The sequence below is a fragment of the Vigna angularis genome, chromosome 9, assembly GCF_016808095.1.
Source record: "Vigna angularis cultivar LongXiaoDou No.4 chromosome 9, ASM1680809v1, whole genome shotgun sequence".
Classification (NCBI taxonomy): domain Eukaryota; kingdom Viridiplantae; phylum Streptophyta; class Magnoliopsida; order Fabales; family Fabaceae; genus Vigna; species Vigna angularis.
The window spans coordinates 31669097-31696980 of record NC_068978.1 but is presented as its reverse complement, the minus strand read 5'-3'; the positions used below and the strand labels follow the sequence as shown (position 1 = coordinate 31696980).

General features: G+C 37.4%; 1 pseudogene; it reads right to left on the bottom strand.

Annotated features, from left to right (window-relative positions):
* Positions 1–158: 158 nt before the first annotated feature.
* LOC108346822 (pentatricopeptide repeat-containing protein At4g25270, chloroplastic-like) lies at positions 159–27001 on the bottom strand (annotated as a pseudogene).
* Between the last annotated feature and the right edge of the window lie 883 nt (positions 27002–27884).

Here is a 27884-nt window from a genome sequence, read left to right as displayed (position 1 = left end):
CAACAAGGACGTTGGGATAAGATAGTAGAGTCTGATATCAGAACGAATGACTTGTAAGCAATAACAAATTTCTAATAAGAAGGGATATATTTTAGGATTAATTTTGATTCCCTTCTCAATAGAGTCTTCAAGGTTTGTGATGATTTGCTCAAGTTCTTCTAATTGGGTTTGGCGAAAATTGTCATTTCCTCAATCTAAAGGTAATGATGAAAATAAGTTGTGAGCATGGAATTCCACAAATGGGGTCTTTATGAGGCATTTTTGTCAAAGTTCTTTTGCACCTTTAGAATGTCACTATACTTCAAATACATGTCTAACAAGTGTTTTAAGAACAAACCCATTAGTAGAAAATCCAACACAAACCAAATGAGGATGCACTTATTTCCGTAGTCAAATAGACCTAATTCCAGCATAAACTTTAAGAAATCTCAGGAAGGTGAAAAAGTTTGGTTCAACAACCTCTTCTAATGTTTAGAAGTAAACTGAAATGACATCGTCATAAAGGCCCATTCGGGCATACCTTTAGATGAATGAATTCTAGGAAATGTAGACGTGTGTCCCTATTAGACATTTGATCAAACAGCTCAAAAGCATCGCCCACATACCCATACATCGCATACAACCTAAGAAGATTGGAAGAGATGCCAAAATTTCTATGCAATTGGGATGTTTGGAGAAGGCGATGGAGTTTAATCTCGAGATGAATGGCTTGCAAGCAATAATAGATTTATAATTAAAGGCATATATTTCAAGGTTGATTATGATGTCCTTCTCAACAGAGTGTTCAAGGTTTATTGTAACTTTTTCAAGTGCTTCCCATTGGGTTTGGGAGGAATACGACGATGGACGAGTGAGGTTGATTTAGGTTTTGGGTAATGAAAAACATTTTTTCTTTCTTGGCCTTCCAATCATCTCTCTTTCCAAGTTTTGTTTTCGTTGTCGATTTTGTTTTGATTCTTTTTCTGGGAGCATAAGCTTATAACATTTGGAAGGAACCTTACTAGTATACTTATCATTCTAATTTCCTCGATCATGAAAGTGCACACACAATGTTGACATAATGTAGTCCCCAGAATACTCTAATCATTATGTGTTGCACTGTTTGAATGCTTTCTTGATCCACATTTTTAAAAAAGGGGCAACAGGTATTTGGCTTCAAATCAAAACATAAGAAAGGAAAGAGACTATTTGTGAATGATGGCGTTATACCTATACATAGAAAAAAAAAATAAGTTGCCTAAATGCTGGTAGGATTACATATTTGGCGTATGGAACAGTTTGGGTAGCATGGAATACTTCAAATTGACGACATAGGTACCAATTTAAACTTTTGCTTTTATTATTTATTGACAAAATTAATTGACTGCAAAACGAATTTTCCATAAATTTAGGGTTTCCATTTACACCCTAAGAATGTTGGTGCAAAGCCTAATTAAATATCGATTTCAGTAGTATGCATGTATCTTAATGTCATAGTTAACAAATATTATTGTTTTACTTCTCCTTGGTTGTTGCATGTGCAAGTTGTTATAAGGACCAATCTATTGGATGAAGTATTTGTTGATAAACATGCTTTGATACATTGTTACATTTAAGTATGTCTTTTACTCAATTCCTTGCTTTAAAACATAAAATGCCAAAGAATTTCCTTTTTGTGGTGTTGGAAATCATTAAGTCCAAACAATACAATCGAGAAAGGTATGACAAAATCAACTTCTACGAAAGGAAGAACACATTTATTTAATCGCTTTTTCTAGCCACCAAGGTACTCAACCTAGTAATTACATGTGGTGTGAAGTTGCATAAATTAAAAGTAATGAGTTTTCTGGCTTATGACATTGGGGACAAGACAAAGACAAGTTAAAATTTGATCAAGCACATTACGCGCTCATGTTGTATAAACCAAGGAATGTCTGTTGTAATCACATTTATGGTACAAAATAAAAATTGAAGGAATCAAGCATAAAACACTTCTGGTTACTAAAAAAATCATGCGATTAAGATATACAATTGGCTGATAATGTAATCTCTATCAACCATCATCATTCTAACTCCATATATTATAATTTTCTTGAATTTCCATAAATCCCCTTATGTACAAAGTTATGCTCATTGTCTGACTCCAAAACAATATCCCCTTTAATTTCATCTTCATGCATAAAGCAACCATACAATAAAACTCTCCCAAAGAGTTGAACCTACAACCTTAGAGTCCATTTTATCCACTATGCCAAAAACTTGTTAACTTTCTGGCAAGTGTACCAAATCGTTCTAAGTAATAAAACCTGTAAGACCGGATATCGTTTCCCAAGAGACTCGTGTAATACTTTAAAACTGTATAATAAGTTAACTAACTTAGACTAAGAATAACATCTTTAATATGATTCAAGTGTAATAAAATTCCAATTCATATATATATACGATAAAATGAACGTCTTAGAGGCTTAAAGATTGAAAGTGGTTGAGGGATAATGAAAAAATATGGAAGATATGTTGGAGAATGATTGTAATTACTACACTATCATGCAAATGCACATTACTACTTCATCAAATGATTGCGTTTGTCAACCTTCCTATTATACTCAGACCCAATTCCTTGGTAGAAAAAGCCTAGACTCACTTTTGCAGTCCCAATTCCTTGGTAACCTAGAAAGTTCATCTGCATTACAATTAGAGGTTTAAGACAACTAAAGAATCAAGCTCCATTCCTAGATACAATCTCCTTTAGGTGTTAATTCCAATTCAAGATCCACACAATACTTTCCAATATCTAGCAAATCTTAGAATCATGCTATGGTTGATCAAGTCACAACAAGCTTTAAGAGAAGGAAATTAAACACTCACAATCAAATGAAAGAAGCTTAAATTCATTAAACTCAAGTGCATTTACATGAAAGTTTCGTAACTACACCATTCCCCAACAAAATGAAATTAGTTCTCCATAGTCATGGAGAACTTGAGCTTACAATGGAGAAAAATGGAAGAATGGGGATCCAAGGAGGAAGGATGGAGAGTTTCCACTGCCCAAAACCAGCTCCCTTAGGTCCGAAAATGGTGTTCCAAGCTTCAGCCGTCCAGAAGATAGCACCCTCAGTTACAGAATGCTTTAAATAGATCTAGGGTTCCAGGTCAGCAGAGGTCGCGCCCAGCGCCCCTCCTCAGTCGCGCCCGGGCGCCCTCTGTCTCGCGCCCAGGCGCGGAGCTCGCGCAAAAAGTCGCGCCCGGGCGCCCTCTTGGTCGCGCCCAGGCGTGGAGCTCGCGCAGATGGTCGCGCCCGGGCGCGAGGCTTGCGCAGAAAATGGCATTCTGCCTCCTTCTTCTTAGGCGCTTAGGCGTGAACTTCCTTCCCTGCTCCATCAGATCCTGCTTTTGTATCTTTTCCTTGCTCCCGTTCTTGGTAAATACAATACTTCTCCAATAACTTGCAAATCACCTACGAATTTGAGGAATTAATGACGAAACTTAAATATAAAGCTTAAGCTAGACTTATTCACAAAATTAGATAAAAAAGGGAGGATTAGACATGTTTCAAGCTTAAAAAGGGTAGATTTTGTATAAGAATTGGTTCAAAGATAATGGTAAAAATTACCGTTATCACAACCCCAAACTTGAAATCTTGCTTGTCCTCAAGCAGAAAAACAAACAAATGAACTAGTTTGAACAAACAACTCAAATTTAATGCTTCATCACTCAAGAAGAGTAAAATTCAATCATGCTTGCTCATCATGTTGACTTGATTTTTGTCACAAGAGGTGAAGCTTTTACTGATGGTACTCACAAAATTACAAAATTAAACATCAACTATGTTCTATGAGGGACCAACACACATGGCAAAAGTATTTTCTTAACTAACATGGAACCCTTCCTCTGAAAAGAAACTGTTTCTCTCACTTTCACAGGTGTATGGGGATGTGTGTCTCTCAATCAATCTTCACAATATCAGACAATTGAACTTTGCCTTTCATTTCCCTTACAATGAACACACCTACCTATAACTTTGAAGTACAAGAACAATCAAGGCTTAACATGGGTTGGGCTAAGAAGGAGCTTTGGTTTTTCTAGGCAAAACTAATACTAAGAGAGCATTCACTTTAGCACAAGATAACGAAGTCTCGTGTACTTCCCCTTCTTTGTAACCAAATCTTACTTCTTTTTCCCTTTTTGTAGTATTTTTATTTTTGTTCTTTTTCCTTTTTCTTTTCATTTTTCTTTTTGACTCTTGTTGTCATTTTTCTCTTGTCACCTCAAATACCCCAAACTTGAACCATTTTCCTGTACCCCACTTGAATGCTCATCTTAGCTCAAGGTAGAGGGATTACAAATTTTTCAGATTGCTTTTTAAGGTTCATGGATGGGCTACATAAGGTTACAATAGGCTTTGGGTTCAAAAACTTAAGACAACAAAGGGAGAACAAGACAACCTTGATCATGTGTATTGAACAAGTAAATGATCCACTTCAGGGAAAATCAGGCAAAACTCAATTGTGCTTCTAAAGTGAAATCATTCAACAATAATTCTGGAGCACAAAATCTCACTAGGTTACTCAGGGTTCCATATTTGTTTTCAAACACAATGTCATGCATATTAATCACAAGAAGAACAGCGCATGAAATTCATTCAGTCGAGCGTAACCACAGTACAAAACTACACAACTCGATCCTAATTTCTCAAAGTCTCGCTGAGTAAGAGCAAACATAAGCGATTTCTAATCAAGTCAAGTTCAAAACATTTTCATCAACATGTTCATTCAACCAAGTTCAAAATTTAACCAAAAGTTCTAAAAGTACGAGTGCTGAAATTAAATTAACTAAGGAAATTAAGGCATGAAAGAAATAATTGTTTATGAAAGAGATGAATGTTGCCCCCTTGTTGTCTCATCTGTCTCCTCAAGAATCACTCTTCCTCATCTTCTTCTTCCTCTTCAGATTGCTCCTCCTCGTCTTCTTCTTCCTCTTCAGATTCAGATTGATCCTCTTCCATTGCTTGAGCTCCAGATGTTCCAGCTCCCCCATCAGTAGAGGTCTGGTCCCCAGGCCAAGCTACTCTGGCAACATACTCCTCTGAAGTCATGAAACCTGGGTGAGAGGAGGCGAATACATGACGCATCATGTCTGCGTGTGCAAGGCCCATCCTGTGGATTGCTGCAAGCTTAGCATTGAGCTCAGCCATATTGAAGGGGTTTTGTGGGCCGACTTCTTCAGGTTCTGCAGGTGGGTCTGGGCGATTTCTCCTATGCGGTCTTGGTGGCTGGGGTGCAGGAATGTTTTGACCGTCCTCATCAATTAAGCAGTATTGCAAGTAGTAGGACCGATCAATTGTTTTCCTCGGTTTCTCAAATGGTGGCATTGAAGTCTCAACCCCAGCAAGCTTGTAAGATCCTTGAAAAATATTTGTAAGTTAAATACTAGATAAAAAAAAAAAAGTGAATAGTAAATTGTGAATAGTAAAAAGTGAATAGTAAAAAGTGAATAGTAAAAAAAAAAATAAAAAATAAAAATAAAAAATAAAAATATTTTTGGAAAGGATAAGTGTTCCACGTAGCTTTGAGATCAGAATTTAGCCAATTGCAAATAAAAAATTATTTTTGTAATAGTAAAATGAATAAAAAAATGAATAGTTAAAATGAATAGTAAAAAATGAATAGTAAATTTTTTTGCTATAAATAGCCAAGGGGGGGAGGCTGAAAATTTACACCAAAGAACTTAGAAAATTTTTGAGAGAAGAGAGTTGGAAGAATTTCAAATTTTGCAAAGGGGATATTCTGGAAGTTTTCAGAGGACGAGGGGATTAAGTCTGTAATAGAGGTAAGGGGAGTTAAATTTTGTTTGGTATTATTTTGAGTCTTGTATATGTTGCTTTTGTTGATTTTATATCTTGAATATGGAGTATTTTGTTTCTGTATGATCTTAAATTTTAAATGAGAGTATGCTTTGTGTTGATATCCAAGTGTGATAGTTGTAAAATGTAATGTTGATTATGTTATGCCACTTGTATGTTATTAGTTGTTTATTTTTTTGTATTTTGGAAGGATTAGAAATTGTCTAACCGGCTCTGCCAGATTCAATTTCTTGTTTCCCCAAACATTCTATTGTTTTCCTTATTTAATTTTATTGTATTTTGGAAGGATTAGAAATTGTCTAACCGGCTCTGCCAGATTCAATTTCTTGTTTCCCCAAACTTTCTATTGCTTCAGTTATTTATTTTATTGCACTTTTGGAAGGATTAGAAGTTGTCTAACCGGCTCTGCCAGATTCAACTTCTTGTTTCCCCAAACTATTTATTGCTTTACTTATTTATTTTATTGCATTTTTGGAAGGATTAGAAGTTGTCTAACCGGCTCTGCCAGATTCAACTTCTTATTTCCCCAGACATGTATTGTTCTTGTTATTTAATTATATTGTATTTTGGGATGGAGTAGAAGTTGTCTAACCGGCTCTGCCAGATTCAACTTCTTGTTTCCCATGAATTTTTATATTAAGATTATTCTTATGATTGTCAAATATTGTATTCTTCTATGACCATTTATAGTAATATCTTATTATGGGTAATTGTTTATAATTATCTTGTATGAATTCTATCATGAATGAGTTTCTTGACTGAAATTGATCTTGTTGGAAGGTCTGGAGTAAGGATTCTGTAATAACTTGTATATGAGTATTAAATAGATGTAGTGATACTATTTGAGGTTGTTGTAAGAGGAAGTAAAAATATTAAAATTAGGCATTTTAGATTTAGAGCATAAGCAAACAAGGTAGATAATTTAAATAAATAAATTGTTAATTATTGAAAGCCTCCCTTTGTTGGTAGGATAGAGGAACCTTAAAAACCTGAGTTGGCACATCCCTGATCATAGAGCAGCCCTGGCCTGGTCCAGTCAGTTGTGACTAGTCATATGTGTTGGCGTCGAAGGTGAGTTTGATGCGTTCAGACATCTGGGTCCTCTCCGGTGACCAATTGGGGTAAAGAAAGATCTCTAATAGGATGAAATTAAAATAAAATAAGTTAATTGGAGATGCACAAAGTTATCATGGTAAAAACACTTCATATATATTTTATTTATCGTTACATTGAGTTCAGACTTTAATACGTAGTGACTAAGATATGATGAAATGTTTTGGCTGATCTATGAATCTTTAATTGGTGAAAATATGTTGAGTTATACTCGTTATGGTCAAAAATGAGTTTATAATATGAAGTATGATAGCTGGCGATATGTTTAATTTATTGACACCAAAATAGGTTATTGTCAAATTATGATTAGAGAATGAACATGATTGAGTTATGTGGAGAAGAGGTTATGAATTGTTGATTTGATGAAATGTTGGAGTGGATAATAGAGTATGAAATGTTGATGTGATGAAATGTTGGAGTGGATATAAGAAATTATTGCTTATGAAATGATGTTTCCTACGGGAAGTAGTATGTTCGGTTATACCATGAGAGCTTGGTATGAACAAAGTAACACCTGAGATTAATGAAAGCAGGCAGCAAGTGGTCTGACCATAAGGCTTTGACATAAATATGTGGTTCATAAGTTTTATAGAAGCAGGTAGAGAGCGGTCTGACCATAAGGCTTCAGAGAGTAAGACATAGTATACAGGTGAGGCTTAAGGAAGCAGGCAGAGAGCGGTCTGACCATAAGGCTTCGTGAGTAAGCATAGTATAAATTGTAAGGTTTATGAAATTGAGGAAGATGATTTTGATAATGATGAATTAATGACATCGGGGTAATAATATTTGAGTAATTGTAGAAATAAATGATTAAACTATGCTTATTACAAGTTTAATGATTGATTTGATATGGTTGGCTTACCCTTATTTGTTTATGCTATGATCATATAACTCATGTTATATGTGATTAGATAATGTTGCAGATGTGGTTGAAAAAGCTTAGAGATGAGAGAGATGCGGGGAAAACCTTTCATGGATTTTTGTAAAAAGAATAAATTTGTATTGGGAAGATTATGTTGTGTAAAATTTAAAAGTTGAAATGTCAACGGTGAATACTATATTGTTTAAAGTTTGTAAGTTTGGTATTGTACTTTGGAGTAATTGAAATAAAGTTTGATTGTTTCTATGAGATATCGAATTAATTTAGTCTCAACTATCAGTAATACCCTTTAAAATATTTGGGTGTTACATTATGGTATCAGAGCAATGGTTTTCGAAAGTATTTTGGGACTATGGGGAGTGAAATTATTATTCTTAGTAAAACTATTAATTGTTATGATGAAAACGACTATTGAAGGAAATTGATATCATATGCTAAATTGTATTGTTATCTTTTTGAAGAAATCATTTAAACTCGACAAAGATGCAGCAACAACAAGTTGATCAGGTACCTCAAAATCATTCTAGCTTGAATGACTTCTTAAGGCATGATCCAACTAAATTTAATGGGGAGGCTACTCCGGATGAGGCTGACTCTTGGCTAAGGCAGAACGAGAAGATTTTTCGGGTAATAACTTGCTCAGAAGAACAAAAATTAACTTATGCATCATTTCTTTTGGTGGGGGAGGCTGAATATTGGTGGGAAAGTATGCAACAGTTGATGACGGTTCGTGGTGAGGCTGTGAATTGGGAGAACTTTAAGATAAGGTTCTTGGAAAAATATTTTCCAAACAGTGCAAAATTTGCAAGGGAGGCGGAGTTCCTGACCTTACAACAAAGGAGGTTATCAGTACAAGAGTACGTAGTAAAATTTAATTATCTCTCGAGGTTTTATACTCAGAATATCACAGAAGAATGGAGATGTCGAAAATTCGAGGGAGGACTAAGGCATGAACTGAAGAAGGTACTTATGCCATTGGAAATACAAGAGTTTCCAGCATTGGTAGAGAAAGCCAGAATGATAGAATTATTGGAGTTTGATCCAAGTAGAGTTTCCAGACTTGCCAAGGGAGAATCTTCAATGAAATTCAACAAAAAACCTTATGAAAAACCACAATTATCATATCGAGGAACAGTGAAGTGTTTTGAGTGTGGAGGGGCACATTTCAGACGTGACTGCCCTAAACTTATTGGGGAAAAAGTTGAAGGGAAGAGATGTTTCATCTGCAATGATCCGGGACACTTTGCTAATGTTTGTCCAAAGAAAAAGAAGGTGGGAGAACCACAACAACAAGATTCTGCTGAAGTAAAGCCCCGGGCAACAGGGAGAGTATTCGCAATGTCTGCAGAAGAGGCTACTAAGCCAGGTACATTAATCTTACACACCTGTATGTTGTTAGGAGAATGCGTATATGTTTTGTTTGACTCTGGAGCCACACACTCCTTTATATCCCTAGCATGTTTAGAAAGACTCGGATTACCGATGCTTGATCTAGGGTGTGAATTAGTAGTTTCTACACCAGCATCGGGACCAGTTACGACCAGTTCAGTCTGTGTCGGATGCCCGATCCAAATTGCAGGACGCAAGTTCAAAGTGAACTTGATCTGCTTACCCCTTCAAAATCTAGACATTATTTTGGGAATGGATTGGTTGACTGCCAATCACGTTCTTATTGACTGTGGGAAACAAAAGATAGAGTTTCTAAATTTGAACGATTTAGAACTAAGCTCCACTCGAGTCGTTGCGAAGGATATCAAAGATGGAGCTACCTGCTTTGTGGTGTTAGCTCAGGAGAAAAGAGAGAATACTGAAGAACAAATCATCGGAATACCTGTGGTAGAAGAATATGTTGATGTTTTTCCAGAAGAAGTACCAGGTTTACCACCTAGTCGAGAGATCGATTTCACAATAGATCTAATGCCTGGAGCTGGCCCAGTTTCTATGGCTCCATACAGAATGGCTCCTGCCGAACTAGTAGAGTTGAAAAAGCAAATCGAAGATCTGCTGGAGAAGAAGTTTATCCGTCCAAGTGTGTCTCCATGGGGAGCTCCTGTATTGCTGGTGAAGAAGAAGGATGGAAGTTCAAGGTTGTGCGTGGATTATCGACAGCTGAACAAGGTTACAATAAAGAACAAATATCCTTTGCCAAGAATCGATGATCTATTAGATCAGTTGAGAGGAGCAGAGGTGTTTTCAAAAATTGATCTCAGATCTGGGTACCATCAGATTCTGGTCAAGACGGAAGATGTGCAAAAGACGGCTTTCAGATCTCGCTACGGACACTTTGAGTACGTGGTAATGCCGTTTGGCGTGACGAATGCTCCAGCGATTTTTATGGACTACATGAACAGAATATTTCGGTCATGTTTAGATAAGTTCGTGGTAGTATTTATAGACGATATTCTTATCTATTCAGAGAATAAGGAAAAGCATGCAGAACACTTGAGGGTGGCGTTGGAAATTTTAAGAAAACATCAACTGTATGGGAAACTGTCAAAGTGTGAGTTCTAGATAGAGAAAGTACAATTTTTGGGTCATGTGATTTCTGCTCAAGGAATCTCAGTGGATCCAGCAAAGGTGGAAGCTGTGCTAAAGTGGGAGCGGCCGAAAACTGTAACTGAAGTACGAAGTTTTGTAGGATTAGCCGGTTATTACCGACGTTTTGTTGAAGGGTTTTCCAAGATTGTAGGTCCTCTAACTCAGTTAACTCGTAAGGATCAACCATTTCTGTGGACTGACAAGTGCGAAGCCAGTTTTGAGGATATGAAGCAACGACTAACGTCAGCACCAGTATTAATCATTCCAGACTCTAGCAAATCTTTTGAGGTGTACTGCGATGCGTCGTATCAAGGATTGGGGTGCGTCCTAATGCAAGGAAGGAGACCTGTAGCTTATGCATCTAGGCAGCTAAAGGCGCATGAGAAGAACTACCCAACGCATGACATAGAACTTGCAGCAGTAGTATTTGCATTAAAGACATGGAGACATTACCTCTATGGGGCAAGTTTCCAAGTTTTTAGTGACCATAAGAATCTAAAGTATTTGTTCGATCAAAAGGAGCTGAACATGCGACAAAGAAGATGGATGGAATATATGAAGGACTATGATTTCGAGCTTTTATATCACCCAGGAAAAGCCAATGTGGTGGCAGATGCATTGAGTAGGAGACAAGCTCAGATAACAACAATGATGGTGAAGGAATTAGAACTGTTAGAAAAGTTACGTGATATGAACTTGGGGTTGCAGTTAACCCCAGATCATATATGGTGTGGTCATTTAGTAATCACTAGTGACTTCTTAGAACAAGTGAAGGTTGAGCAGTCGATGGATCAAGAGTTGCAGCAAAAGATCAGGTTGTTGGACACCGATCAGGTTAAGGACTTCGTTCTAAGTAAAGATGGCATCCTTCGATTTAAGAACAGAGTGTGTATACCTGCAAAGAGTGAATTAAAACATTTAATTTTAGACGAAGGCCATAAAAGTCGTCTTAGCATACATCCAGGTATGACTAAGATGTATAAAGACCTGAAAGAGTCATTTTGGTGGAATGGAATGAAGAGGGATGTGGCCGAGTTTGTAGCAGCCTGCTTGGTGTGTCAGAAGGCAAAAGTGGAGCATCAAAAACCGGGAGGGATGTTACGACAGTTAGACATTCCTCAATGGAAGTGGGACAGTATCTCGATGGACTTTGTAACACATTTACCAAAATCATCAAAAGGTCACGATTCTATCTGGGTTATCGTTGATAGACTAACCAAGAGCGCTCACTTTTTGCCCATTAATCAACGTATGTCTCTAGAAAAGCTGACGGAGTTATACATCAGGGAAGTAGTGAGGTTGCATGGAATACCTACAAGCATTGTGTCAGACAAAGATCCAAGGTTTACTTCAAGGTTTTGGCAGACGCTACAGAAGGCTCTGGGAACGCAGTTGAGGATGAGTTCGGCTTATCACCCTCAGACTGATGGTCAAACAGAAAGGACTATTCAGTCTTTGGAGGATTTGCTAAGAACTTGTGTATTAGATCATCTTGGAAGTTGGAATGAGATACTACCATTAGTAGAATTTACTTACAACAAAAGTTATCATTCCAGTATTGGTATGCCACCATATGAAGCTTTATATGGAAGAAGATGTAGAACCCCGTTGTGTTGGTTTCAAGATGGGGAAGCACTAACAGTGGGACCCGAGCTATTACAGCGAACCACAGAAAAAATAAAATTAATCCAAGATCGGATGAAAGCAACTCAAAGTAGACAAAAGTCATATGCCGACAAAAGAAGAAGACCGTTAGAATTTGAAGAAGGAGATCATGTATTCTTACGAGTAACACCAACTACAGGAGTCGGGAGAGCTATCAAGATGAGGAAACTGACACCAAAATTTCTCGGACCGTATCAGATTCTCAAAAAGATTGGGCCAGTGGCTTATGAGGTAGCATTACCACCTGAATTGGCAAATTTGCATAACGTTTTTCATGTATCCCAACTGAGGAAGTATATTCCAGATCCAAAGCATGTGTTAGAAGTTGATGAAATTCAGGTCAAGGAAAATTTAACAATGGAAGTTGGACCAGTGCGTATACTAGATGTTCAAATGAAAAAGCTAAGAGGGAAAGATATTCGCACAGTAAAAGTACTTTGGAATGAAGACACACAAGAAATGACTTGGGAATTGGAAGAATTTATGATAAAGGAATATCCATATCTCTTTTGTAAGTAATCTTTTGTTAGATAGTCTTTGTTTAAATAAATAAATTTTCGAGGACGAAAATAATTGTTGTTGGGGAGATTGTAAGATCCTTGAAAAATATTTGTAAGTTAAATACTAGATAAAAAAAAAGTGAATAGTAAATTGTGAATAGTAAAAGGTGAATAGTAAAAAGTGAATAGTAAAAAAAAAAATAAAAAATAAAAATAAAAAATAAAAATATTTTTGGAAAGGATAAGTGTTCCACGTAGCTTTGAGATCAGAATTTAGCCAATTGCAAATAAAAAATTATTTTTGTAATAGTAAAATGAATAAAAAAATGAATAGTTAAAATGAATAGTAAAAATGAATAGTAAATTTTTTTGCTATAAATAGCCAAGGGGGGGAGGCTGAAAATTTACACCAAAGAACTTAGAAAATTTTTGAGAGAAGAGAGTTGGAAGAATTTCAAATTTTGCAAAGGGGATATTCTGGAAGTTTTCAGAGGACGAGGGGATTAAGTCTGTAATAGAGGTAAGGGGAGTTAAATTTTGTTTGGTATTATTTTGAGTCTTGTATATGTTGCCTTTGTTGATTTTATATCTTGAATATGGAGTATTTTGTTTCTGTATGATCTTAAATTTTAAATGAGAGTATGCTTTGTGTTGATATCCAAGTGTGATAGTTGTAAAATGTAATGTTGATTATGTTATGCCACTTGTATGTTATTAGTTGTTTATTTTTTTGTATTTTGGAAGGATTAGAAATTGTCTAACCGGCTCTGCCAGATTCAATTTCTTGTTTCCCCAAACATTCTATTGTTTTCCTTATTTAATTTTATTGTATTTTGGAAGGATTAGAAATTGTCTAACCGGCTCTGCCAGATTCAATTTCTTGTTTCCCCAAACTTTCTATTGCTTCAGTTATTTATTTTATTGCACTTTTGGAAGGATTAGAAGTTGTCTAACCGGCTCTGCCAGATTCAACTTCTTGTTTCCCCAAACTATTTATTGCTTTACTTATTTATTTTATTGCATTTTTGGAAGGATTAGAAGTTGTCTAACCGGCTCTGCCAGATTCAACTTCTTATTTCCCCAGACATGTATTGTTCTTGTTATTTAATTATATTGTATTTTGGGATGGAGTAGAAGTTGTCTAACCGGCTCTGCCAGATTCAACTTCTTGTTTCCCATGAATTTTTATATTAAGATTATTCTTATGATTGTCAAATATTGTATTCTTCTATGACCATTTATAGTAATATCTTATTATGGGTAATTGTTTATAATTATCTTGTATGAATTCTATCATGAATGAGTTTCTTGACTGAAATTGATCTTGTTGGAAGGTCTGGAGTAAGGATTCTGTAATAACTTGTATATGAGTATTAAATAGATGTAGTGATACTATTTGAGGTTGTTGTAAGAGGAAGTAAAAATATTAAAATTAGGCATTTTAGATTTAGAGCATAAGCAAACAAGGTAGATAATTTAAATAAATAAATTGTTAATTATTGAAAGCCTCCCTTTGTTGGTAGGATAGAGGAACCTTAAAAACCTGAGTTGGCACATCCCTGATCATAGAGCAGCCCTGGCCTGGTCCAGTCAGTTGTGACTAGTCATATGTGTTGGCGTCGAAGGTGAGTTTGATGCGTTCAGACATCTGGGTCCTCTCCGGTGACCAATTGGGGTAAAGAAAGATCTCTAATAGGATGAAATTAAAATAAAATAAGTTAATTGGAGATGCACAAAGTTATCATGGTAAAAACACTTCATATATATTTTATTTATCGTTACATTGAGTTCAGACTTTAATACGTAGTGACTAAGATATGATGAAATGTTTTGGCTGATCTATGAATCTTTAATTGGTGAAAATATGTTGAGTTATACTCGTTATGGTCAAAAATGAGTTTATAATATGAAGTATGATAGCTGGCGATATGTTTAATTTATTGACACCAAAATAGGTTATTGTCAAATTATGATTAGAGAATGAACATGATTGAGTTATGTGGAGAAGAGGTTATGAATTGTTGATTTGATGAAATGTTGGAGTGGATAATAGAGTATGAAATGTTGATGTGATGAAATGTTGGAGTGGATATAAGAAATTATTGCTTATGAAATGATGTTTCCTACGGGAAGTAGTATGTTCGGTTATACCATGAGAGCTTGGTATGAACAAAGTAACACCTGAGATTAATGAAAGCAGGCAGCAAGTGGTCTGACCATAAGGCTTTGACATAAATATGTGGTTCATAAGTTTTATAGAAGCAGGCAGAGAGTGGTCTGACCATAAGGCTTCAGAGAGTAAGACATAGTATACAGGTGAGGCTTAAGGAAGCAGGCAGAGAGCGGTCTGACCATAAGGCTTCGTGAGTAAGCATAGTATAAATTGTAAGGTTTATGAAATTGAGGAAGATGATTTTGATAATGATGAATTAATGACATCGGGGTAATAATATTTGAGTAATTGTAGAAATAAATGATTAAACTATGCTTATTACAAGTTTAATGATTGATTTGATATGGTTGGCTTACCCTTATTTGTTTATGCTATGATCATATAACTCATGTTATATGTGATTAGATAATGTTGCAGATGTGGTTGAAAAAGCTTAGAGATGAGAGAGATGCGGGGAAAACCTTTCATGGATTTTTGTAAAAAGAATAAATTTGTATTGGGAAGATTATGTTGTGTAAAATTTAAAAGTTGAAATGTCAACGGTGAATACTATATTGTTTAAAGTTTGTAAGTTTGGTATTGTACTTTGGAGTAATTGAAATAAAGTTTGATTGTTTCTATGAGATATCGAATTAATTTAGTCTCAACTATCAGTAATACCCTTTAAAATATTTGGGTGTTACAAAGCTCACATAGGTGAGTGATCAGAGATGGGTGCCCTAGTGGAGTGTTGCTCAGTGCAGTATGGGCACAGTCATTGATCTCATGTGCAATAATCTGACCCACATTGATTGGTTGGCCCTGCAGTATGAAGAAAAGGAGAAGTGCTCTACTCACATTGAGGTCAGACATATGGGAGCATGGAGATATGTTTGCATGTATGAATGCCACCCAATATTTGGAGAGAGGTGTGAGAAAGGAACGCTTGATGTGCAATGGTTGTCCCTGTCTGTTTCTATGAAAGTGGCCTCTTGGGAGGCACAAAGTCCTCTCAACCTCCTGATAGTCTATCCCTGCAAAATTAGTCCGGTTTGCATCTGAATAATGACATGGTGAATTGCCCCCTGGCCACTGAGTGTTGAAGAAAGAGTTGATTGTGTTTGCATCAAAAGCCACGGGCCTCCCACGCACATAACTGGTGAATGGCGCTGGTTCGTCTGAAAAGCTACGAGCATTGGCATAGAATTCCCGGACTACAGCAATATTAGCCGGGGCAGGGAAGGAAATAAGATTGCTCCAGTGCCGACGCCACACCTCTTGGGCAAATTGTGGTTCCTCCCGAGGTAGTTGTTCAACAACTCTTTCCATAAGGAGCCTTCTGTTTTGAGACTCCTCAAAATTTGTCCTATGTCTTTGGGAGAGGAAAGTTTGAGGTTTTGAGTGCTTCTTTTGCTTCTGCCTCTTTGTTGCTATGGTTTTGATTCTTTTTGATCTTGAAACAGAGGCCATTTCTGCACAAACATGCAAGCATTGTGATTGTGAGGAGGAGACACATAAAAATCAAAGTGATATTGAACGTTTGTGCAAAAGAGTGTACATTCATGGTTCAAAGTCATACACAAACAATAGGACACTCAATCATAAACAATCACAATGAAATAAAAAGACTAGAATTGAAAAACATAAGAAAAACTGAACCCAGGCCAATTGTTGGCCGAACCAGTCGCGCCCGGGCGCGCACCTGCAAGGGGCGCCTGGGCGCGACTTCTGCAGAATGCAGAAGTCTAATGCAGTGGTTTGGTTCCACTTTTCCATGATCAATCACGCATTCAAACAATTTAATTGAACAAACCTACTCTAATTCACACAACAATCAACACTTGAAAGCAAAAGATTTTCAAAACAAGCAAACGAAAGCAAAACCTACCTCATTTGGAAAATTGAATTTGAATTTGGAAATTGGGGATCTTGAGAGAGTTGAGAGCTTGACTGTGACTGCCCAAAGAAAACGAATTTGTGAAGAGAGTAAGTGAGAGTGAGGTTTAATTGGTAGGGTTAAGTGGCTGGCTTGAGTGGAGTTGAAAGGGTTTGTTAGTGAGAGAGAGTTCACAAAGGTGAGTGTGATGGTGGTTGTGAATGTGGCTGAGATGGAGGTGTATGGTGGTTTTGGGGGCTGTGAGAGGATAGGCACGAGAGAAAGGGGGAGAGAAGGCTGGAAGTTAGGGTTAGAAAATGAGGAAGATCAGACCACTGTGCACTTAAGAGGCAGTTGGGTTGGGCCTGCGCAAGTCGCGCCGGGCGCCCCTCGTGTGGAGGGCGCCCGGGCGCGACCAGCACGCTGCTGCATCTCGCGCCTGGTCAGGGGGGCTTGGGCGTGAATTCTGCAGAATTTCAGCAGACTGCAGAATGACTCAACTCACAGTACCATTTTCTGATTTTTGCATTCTCTAGCTCTCAAAGCACCCCAGAACACCTTGTTTTTATCAAATACGTTTGCTTAAATCTCCAATAAGGGAAATTCACTTGAAGAATCAAATTGAAGGTGTTCAATTTCACAAATTTTCAACATTCTCCAAAACAAGCTAATTCAAATCCATAGATAACAGAATCACACAATAAACATTTCAGGCTATAAAACACACTAACATGCTTTCACACAACCAAATTCTACCACTCAAATAAGAAGAGTAAATCACTTCAAATAACAAAATAACACAAAAGGAAGGTTAGAAAGCTGGGTTGCCTCCCAGTAAGCGCTTGTTTAACGTCATTAGCTTGACACACTGATGCTCAAGGATCTGAGAGATGAATGATTGTGGTGAGACGCTGAATCTCACCGCCCAGGTAATGTTTCAGCCTCTGTCCATTTACCACCCAACTTCTGTTTGGATCATCTGCTGCAGGATTAACCAACTCAATGGCTCCATGGGGCTTTACCTCCTTTATGATGAAAGGTTCAGACCACTTTGATTTCAACTTGCCTTGAAGAATTTTGAATCTTGAATTGAAGAGTAAAACTTGTTGGCCAGGTTGAAAGTCTCTTTTTAGAAGTTTCTTGTCATGATACATCTTGACCTTTTCCTTGTACTTCTTGGAGTTTTTGTAGGCATTTAGTCTCAGTTCGTCCAACTCTTGTAATTGCAACTTCCTTTTTTCTGTAGACAAGGTAGGATCAAAATTTAGAAATTTGATGGCCCAATAAGCCTTGTGTTCCAGTTCCACTGGTAAATGGCATGCTTTTCCATAGACTAACTGAAATGGAGTCATTCCCACCGGTGTCTTCAATGTTGTTCTGTATGCCCATAAGGCATCATCTAACTTCATTGCCCAGTCTTTTCTTGACGATGAAACTGTTTTTTCAAGGATCCTCTTAATTTCCCTATTTGAAACCTCGGCCTGGCCGTTGGTCTGAGGATGGTATGGGGATGCTACTTTGTGATTAACTTCATAATGAGTTAGTATCTTTTCTAGCTGGGAGTTGCAAAAATGGGATCCTCCATCACTAATAAGAATTCTTGGCACCCCAAACCTTGAGAAAATATTTCTTTTCAAGAATTTAATGACTGTTTTAGCATCATTTTTCTGACAAGCTGATGCTTCCACCCACTTACTTACATAGTCAACAGCCACCAAGATATATTCATTATTGAAAGATGGTGGAAGTGGGCCAACAAAGTCTATGCCCCAGCAGTCAAAGACTTCAACCTCCAAAATTGCTTGTAAAGGCATTTCATGTCTTCTTGATATGCTCCCTGTTCTCTGACATCTATCACAGCCTTTGGCATGATCGTGGGCATCTTTAAATAACGTGGGCCAATAAAATCCTGACTGAAGGACTTTTGCAGCTGTTCTTTCTCCGTTGAAGTGCCCTCCATAAGGTGAATTATGGCAGTGCCACAGGATTCCTGCTGCTTCTTCACTGGTTACACAACGCCTCAATAAGTTGTCAGCCCCAATCTTGAAAAGGAAAGGGTCATCCCAGACGAATTGTTTTGCATCAGAAAAGAACTTCTTTTTCTGACTCCAAGATAAGTCTTGTGGGATAACTCATGCTGCTTTGAAATTTGCCATGTCAGCAAACCATGGCCTCTGTTGGATGTGCAAGAGAGTTTCATCAGAAAAGGATTCCCGGATCTCTTCTTCTTTACTTGTAACTTCATCATTGATGACCCGGGACAAATGATCAGCAATTACATTTTCACTGCCTTTCTTGTCATGAATATGCACGTCAAACTCTTGTAGCAAGAGCACCCATCTGATCAAGCGCGGTTTGGAATCAGGTTTGGTGAGCAAGTACTTGATGGCAACATGATCAGTGTATATAATCACCTTAGACCCAATGAGATAGGGCCTAAATTTCTCTAATGCATACACTATGGCAAGAAACTCCTTTTCTGTGGTTGCATAATTTAGTTGTGCTCCATTCAAGACTTTGCTTGCATAGTAGATTGTGTGGAACACTTTCTCTCGTCTCTGTCCAAGCACTGCACCAATAGCATAGTCGCTAGCATCACACATTAATTCAAAATCTTTGTTCCAATCAGGGGATATGATCACCGGAGCGGAAATTAGCTTGGCTTTCAATGCTTCAAATGCCTTCAAGCATTCCTCATTCAGTTCAAATGGTGTATCTTTTACAAGGAGACTGCTTAAAGGCTTAGCAATCTTGGAAAAATCCTGAATGAATCTTCTATAAAAGCCAGCATGCCCAAGAAAGCTTCGAATTCCTTTCACATTAGTTGGTGGTGGAAGCTTTTCAATGACTTCCACTTTAGCTATGTCCACTTCAATTCCTTTGGAAGAAATTTTATGCCCCAAAACAATCCCTTCCGTCACCATGAAGTGACATTTCTCCCAGTTAAGAATGAGGTTGGTTTGGATGCATCTCTTCAAAACTGTTTCCAAATTGGCCAGACATAGGTCAAATGAGCTTCCAAACACCGAGAAGTCGTCCATGAAGACTTCTATACATTTCTCCACAAGATCGGAGAATATAGCTTGCATGCATCTTTGAAAGGTGGCAGGGGCGTTGCAAAGCCCAAAAGGCATCTTTCTATAAGCGAATATACCGAAGGGGCACGTGAATGCGGTCTTTTCTTGATCTTTTGGATCGACAACTATTTGATTATAGCCAGAATAACCGTCCAAAAAGCAATAGAAAGCTTGCCCTGCTAATCTCTCCAGCATTTGATCCATAAAGGGGAGTGGAAAATGGTCTTTTCTTGTGGCCTTATTTAACTTCCGGTAGTCAATGCACATTCTCCAACCAGTGACAGTTCGTGTAGGTATAAGCTCATTTTTCTCATTACATATAACTGTCATGCCACCCTTCTTCGGGACCACTTGCACAAGACTTACCCATGTGCTATCAGAGATAGGATAAATGATCCCTGCCTCAAGAAGCTTGAGAACCTCTTTCCTCACCTCCTCTTTCATGACTGGATTTAGCCTTCTCTGAGGTTGAGTTGCTGGTTTAAAATCATCTTCCATAAAAATGCGGTGCATGCAATAGGTTGGACTTATCCCCTTTAAATCAGAGATAGACCATCCTACAGCTCCTTTGTTTCTTTTCAACACTTTAATCAACTTCTTCTCTTCATCAGATGATAAGGAGCTGCTGATGATCACAGGCCTGTTGTTACCCTCATCTAGAAAAACATACTTTAAATGAGAGGGTAAAATTTTTAGTTCAAGCTTCTTTTCTTCCACCATGACATCAGTCTTAATATCTTCAATCTGCACCTCATGAGATGGGATCTCCTTCAGCACGTCCAAATCTGTTAAACGTTCTTCAATCATTCTCTCTTCTTCTTCATTGAGAGATTCACGTGCATTTATGAGGGTTTTTATCAGTGGGGACGACACATGTATCTCCCTTTCTACCGTTATGCAGGCTTCGTCAAGCACATCAACTTGAAAACAAGCTCCCTCATCAGTGGGGTGAGACATTGCTTCAAAAACATTGAAATTCACCTCTTCATCTTCCACCCTCACTTTCAGTTTACCATCATCAACATCAATGAGTACTCTTGCTGTCTTCATGAATGGCCTTCCAAGGATAAGTGGTACTTCCATATCCGCCTCCATTTCCATGATAACGAAATCCACTGGAAACACAAATTTATCTACTCGTACAAGAACATCCTTCACTACACCAAGTGGATACTTGATGGATCTGTCTGCCAATTGTAGGCTCATCCGAGTAGGTTTGAGTTCAAGCTCTCCAATTTTCTCAAATAAAGAGAGAGGCATCAAGTTGATGCTTGCACCCAAATCGATCAATGCTTTTCCAATAGCTAGCTTACCTATAGTGCAGGGAATGGTGAAGCTACCAGGATCCTTGAATTTAGGAGGGAAGAGCTTCTGGATAATGGCACTGCAGTTACCTTGGACTTCAATGGTCTCTTCCTCAATGTATTTCCTCTTTTTAGTGAGGAGTTCTTTCATGAATTTTGCATATGCCGGCATTTGTTGTAGTGCTTCTGAGAATGGTATTTTTATCTCCAGTTGCTTGAAGATATCCATGAACCGTCCAAACTGCTTTTCTTTATCCTTTCTTGAGTATATTTGTGGATAGGGAAGAGGTCTCTCAACTTCTTTTTCTTTTCTTTTTCTTCTCTCATCCTCTTCTTCTTTTTCTTTCTCTCTACTAACACTATTCTCATTTTCTTTTCTCTCATTCTCTTCTTCTTTTCTATTCTCACTATTTGTCTCATTTTCATCTTTTCTTTCATCACTCTCTTCTGAGTTCTTTTTCTCTCCACTCACTAACAACTTACCACTTCTTGTAGTGATTGCCTTGCACTCCTCCTTTGGGTTGGTTTCAGTATTAGCTCCAAAACTTTTATCAGGTTTTTCTTCTAGCTTCTTGGCCAGTTGGCCAACTTGTATCTCCAAATTCCTTATGGATGCTTCCGTGCTTTTATGGTTAGAGATGGATACTTGCATGAATTGTTGAAGAGTGTCCTCCAATTTAGAGGTCCTGTCTGATAAAGAGGGGTGTGGTTGGTATTGTTGTTGTGGTGGTCTGTTTGAGGGTCCAGCTTGTCCTTGGCCCATGCTTGGGTGCGGTCTCCATCCTTGAGTATAGTGATTGTTACGATTTTGATTACCCATATAGTTCACGTCTTCTTGGGTATTGACCTGCATAGCACAATGACCATTAGCATGTTCTCCACCACACAATTCACACCCTTGATGTTGGGCTTGTGAAACATTCTGGAGTTCTTTTGGCAATTGAGAGAGTTTGTTCATGAGCGCTTCAAGCTGTTGGGTCATTATCTTGTTTTGGGCTAATAGAGCGTCCTGAGATTGTAGTTGAAAAACGCCTTTTTGCTGAGCCCTTTCATTCTGCAATTCACTGTCATTTGCAGCCATGTTTTCTATTAGCTCATGGGCTTCTTCTAGTGTCTTCCAACGGATATTTCCTCCAGCTGAGGCATCTAACATCAATTTGGTTTGGGATCTCAATCCTCCCAAAAACATGTTGAGAACAGTAGGCTCATCAAACCCATGAGTGGGTGTCTTTCTCAGTAGCCCTTTGAATCTGTCCCAGGCTTGACTCAGAGTCTCATTGACATCCTGCTGAAAAGATGAAATCTCTTGTTTCCCTTTGTTAACCTTGGACTGTGGAAAGAATTTGTTGAGGAATTTTGCCACAACATCTTCCCAAGTAGTAAAGCTATTTTCAGGGAAAGAATTCAGCCACATATTCGCATTACCTCCCAAGGAGAATGGAAATAAGCTGAGCCTTATCGCTTCATCTGGCACTTGATGAATCTTTACAGTGTTGCAAATTTCCAAGAAAGTTGCCAAATGATTATAAGGATTCTCGTGTGATAGGCCATTAAACTGATTACTCTGCACCAGATGGATGAGAGCAGGCTTCATTTCCATGTTCACAGCATTTACCCGAGGTCGAGCAATACTATTAAAGTGGAGCGGTCCTGCGAAAGTAGAGTAATCTTCCAAGGTGCGCCTTGCTTGTCTATCACCATTGCCATTCATATCGTCACCCATATCCCCCATTTCCTGATTAGCTGTGGAAGAGTTTGCTTGCTCATAGATTACAGGTGTGGGAGAAATGTCTCTTGAAGTTCTGTTTTCTCTCCTTCTTCAGCTATTGTTTCTTCTTGCTGTCTTTTCAACTTCAGGATCCAATAGAAGAGGTTCAAGTGATGGTGTGCTTCTAGTACGAATTTTTCTCTGCATTCACTAAAAACAACAACACTAGAGCACAAGATTAACTTTAAGATCAATAAAAACAAATTTATTCACAGTATAAAGAATATAAGAATAAAACCTAAGTTAGTTAAGAATTACACAACGGTAAAGTACTAACACCGAGTCCCCGGCAGCGGCGCCAAAAACTTGTTAACTTTCTGGCAAGTGTACCAAATCGTTCTAAGTAATAAAACCGGTAAGACCGGATATCGTTTCCCAAGAGACTCGTGTAATACTTTAAAACTGTATAATAAGTTAACTAACTTAGACTAAGAATAACATCTTTAATATGATTCAAGTGTAATAAAATTCCAATTCATATATATACGATAAAATGAACGTCTTAGAGGCTTAAAGATTGAAAGTGGTTGAGGGATAATGAAACAATATGGAAGATATGTTGGAGAATGATTGTAATTACTACACTATCATGCAAATGCACATTACTACTTCATCAAATGATTGCGTTTGTCAACCTTCCTATTATACTCAGACCCAATTCCTTGGTAGAAAAAGCCTAGACTCACTTTTGCAGTCCCAATTCCTTGGTAACCTAGAAAGTTCATCTGCATTACAATTAGAGGTTTAAGACAACTAAAGAATCAAGCTCCATTCCTAGATACAATCTCCTTTAGGTGTTAATTCCAGTTCAAGATCCACACAATACTTTCCAATATCTAGCAAATCTTAGAATCATGCTATGGTTGATCAAGTCACAACAAGCTTTAAGAGAAGGAAATTAAACACTCACAATCAAATGAAAGAAGCTTAAATTCATTAAACTCAAGTGCATTTACATGAAAGTTTCGTAACTACACCATTCCCCAACAAAATGAAATTAGTTCTCCATAGTCATGGAGAACTTGAGCTTACAATGGAGAAAAATGGAAGAATGGGGATCCAAGGAGGAAGGATGGAGAGTTTCCACTGCCCAAAACCAGCTCCCTTAGGTCCGAAAATGGTGTTCCAAGCTTCAGCCGTCCAGAAGATAGCACCCTCAGTTACAGAATGCTTTAAATAGATCTAGGGTTCCAGGTCAGCAGAGGTCGCGCCCAGCGCCCCTCCTCAGTCGTGCCCAAGCGCGAAGCTCTCGGAGAAGGTCGCGCCCGGGCGCCCTCTTTCTCGCGCCCAGGCGCGGAGCTCGCGCAAAAAGTCGCGCCCGGGCGCCCTCTTGGTCGCGCCCAGGCGTGGAGCTCGCGCAGATGGTCGTGCCTGGGCGCCCTCTTGGTCGCGCCCGGGCGCGAGGCTTGCGCAGAAAATGGCATTCTGCCTCCTTCTTCTTAGGCGCTTAGGCATGAACTTCCTTCCCTGCTCCATCAGATCCTGCTTTTGTATCTTTTCCTTGCTCCCGTTCTTGGTAAATACAATACTTCTCCAATAACTTGCAAATCACCTACGAATTTGAGGAATTAATGACGAAACTTAAATATAAAGCTTAAGCTAGACTTATTCACAAACTTAGATAAAAAAGGGAGGATTAGACATGTTTCAAGCTTAAAAAGGGTAGATTTTGTAAGACCTACAAGATACATACGACCTAAGAAGTTTGGAAGAGATGCCAAAATTCTACACAGCAAGGACATTGGGATAACACGGTAGAGTTTGATATCAAGACGAATGACTTGTAAACAATAACAAATTTCTAACAAAAAGGAATATATTTCAAGATTAATCCTGATTCCCTTCTCAACGAAGTCTTCAAGGTTTGTGATGTCTTGTTTAAGTTCTTCCAATTGGGTTTGGGGAAGAGTACGACGATGGATAAGGAGTGGGGTTGATTTGGGTTTTAGGTAACGAAAAACGTTTCTTCTTTCTTGGCCTTCCAAGCGTGACTCTTTCCAAGTTTTGTTTTTGTTGCGATTTTGTTCTTATTCTTCTTCTGGGAGCACAAACTCATGACATTTGGAGGGAACCTTACTAGTATACTTATCATTTTAATTTCTTGGATCACAAAAGTGCATACACAACGTTGATAAAGTGTTTGTTTGCAAAGTCCCCACAATAATCCAACCACTATGTGTTGCATTATTTGTATGCTTTCTTAAAGCTCACTATTTAAAAAAGTATAAGAAAATAAAGATATTTTTTGTGAATGACAATGTTATAATTGTACATAGAAAAAAAATTTCTTAAATGCCGAAATGATTATTTATTTGGCATACGAAAGAGTTACTAGTATACTTATCATTCTAATTTCCTCGATCATGAAAGTGCACACACAACGTTGACATAATGTAGTCCCCACAATACTTTAATCATTATGTGTTGCACTGTTTGAATGCTTTCTTCATCCACATTTTTAAAAAAGGGGCAACAGGTATTTGGCTTCAAATCAAAACATAAGAAAGGAAAGAGACTATTTGTGAATGATGGCGTTATAGCTATACATAGAAAAAACAAATAAGTTGCCTAAATGCTGATAGGATTACTTATTTGGCGTATAGAATAGTTTAAGGTAGCATGAAATACTTCAAATTGATGAAATAGGTACCAATTTAAACTTCGGCTTTTAATTTTTATTGACAAAATTAATTGACTGCAAAATGAATTTTCCATATTTTTAGGGTTTCCATTTACACCCTAAGAATTTTGGTCAAGAGCCTGATTAAATATCGATTTTAGTAGTATGCATGTATCTTAATGTCATAGTCAACAAATATCACTATTTTACTTCTCCTTGGTTATTACATGTGCAAGTTGCTATAAGGACCAATCTATTGGATGGAGTGTTTGTTGATAAACATACTTTGGTACATTGTTACATTTAAGCATGTCTTTTACTCAATTACATGCTTCAAAACATAAAATGCCAAAGAATTTCCTTTGTGGTGTTGGAAATCATTAAGTCCAAACAATACAATCGAGAAAGGTGTGACATAATCAACTTCTATGAAGGGAAGAACACATTTATTTAATCGCTTTTTCTAGCCACCAAGGTACTCAACCCAGTAATTACATGTGGTGAGAAGTTGCACAACTTAAAACTAATGAGTTTTCTGGCATATGACGTTGGGGACGAAGACAAAGACAAGTTAAAATTTGATCATGCACATTAAGCGTTCATGTTGTATACACCAAGGAATGTTTATTGTAATCACATTTTGTGGTACAAAATAAAAAATGAAGGAATCAAGCATCAAACACTTCTAATGACTAAAAAAATCATACAACTAATATATATAATTGGCTAATAATCTAATCTATGTCAACCATCATCATTCTAACTCTCTCCATGTCTTATAATTTGCCTAAATTTCCATAAATCCCCTTAAGTACAAAGTTACGCTCATTGTGTGACTCTAAATCAAAGAGTTAGTTTGCAATAATATCCCCTCTAATTGCATCTTCATGCATAAAGCAAGCATAGAATAAAGCTCTCCAAAAGAGTTGAACCTACAGACTCAGAGTCCATTTTATCCACTATGTCAACAAGTGCATTAAGCCCAAACCCATTAGAAAAAAAATCCATCATGAATCCAATGGCAATGCAATTCTTTCCCAATGGAACAAGCCCATTTCCAGCACAAATTTTGATAACTCTCGGAAAGGAGAAAAAGTCAGGTTCAACACCTTCTTCTACCAGTTGGAAGTAAAGTGCAATGATGTTATCATAAAGGCCTATTTGGGCATACCTTTATATAAGTTAATTCTAGAAAAATGCAAATGTGTCCCTATTAGACATTTGATCAAATAGTTCATGGGCATTGTCCACATACCCACAGGATGCATACGACCTAAGAAGTTTGGAAGAGATGCCAAAATTCTAAACAACAGGGATATTGAGATAAGGCGATAGAGTCTGATATCAAGACGAATGACTTGTAAACAATAATAGATTTCTAACAAAAAAGAATATATTTCAGGATTAATTTTGATTCCCTTCTCAACAAAGTGTTCAAGGTTTATGATGACTTGTTTAAGTTCTTCCAATTGAGTTTGGGGAAGAGTATGACGATGGATAAGGAGTGGGGTTGATTTTGGTTTTAGGTAACGAAAAATGTTTCTTCTTTCTTGGCCTTTCAACCATGACTCTTTCCAAGTTTTGTTTTTGTTGCGATTTTGTTATTATTCTTATTCTGGGAGCACAAACTCATGACATTTGGAGGGAACCTTACTGGTATACTTATCATTTTAATTTCTTGGATCCCAAAAGTGCATACACAACGTTGATAAAGTGTTTGTTTGCAAAGTTCCCACAATACTTCAACCACTATGTGTTGCATTATTTGTATGTTTTCTTAAAGCTCACTATTAAAAAAAGTATAAGAAAATAAAGATATTTTTTGTGAATGACAATGTTATAATTGTACATAGAAAAAAATTTTCTTAAATGCCGAAATGATTATTTATTTGGCATACGAAAGAGTTACGGGTATCATGGAATATCTAAAACTGAGGCCACAAGTACCATTTTCAGACTTCAATTTTTATTTTTTACTTGACAATATGAAATGACTACAAAACGACTTACCGATAAATTTATGCACGTATCTTAATGTCATAGTCAACAAATGTCATTGTTTTACTACTTCTTGGCTACAACTTCTGTAAGTTGTTGTAAGGATCAATGTATTGGATGAAGTGTTGGTTGATAAACAGATTTTTGTACAATTTTACACTTAAGCATGTGTTACTCAATTCCTTACTACATCATTAAGTCCAAACAATACAATTGAGAAAGACATGACAAAATCGACTTCTACAAATGGAAGAACTCAATTTTTTTAATCGCTTGTTCTAGCCGCCGGAGTACTCAACCTAGTAATTACGTGTGGTGTGAAGTTGCATAGGTGAAAAGTAATGTGTTTTCTTGTGTATGATTTTGGGGAGAAAGAGAAAGACATATTGAAATTTCATCAAAAATATTATGCATTAGTGTTGTATACATCAAAGAATGTCTATTGTAATCACATTTTGTAGAAGAAAATGAAAATTGAAGGACTCAAGCATAAAACCTTTTCGGTAGCAAAAGTAAAAGATACGATTAGAATGTACAATTGCCTTATAATCCAA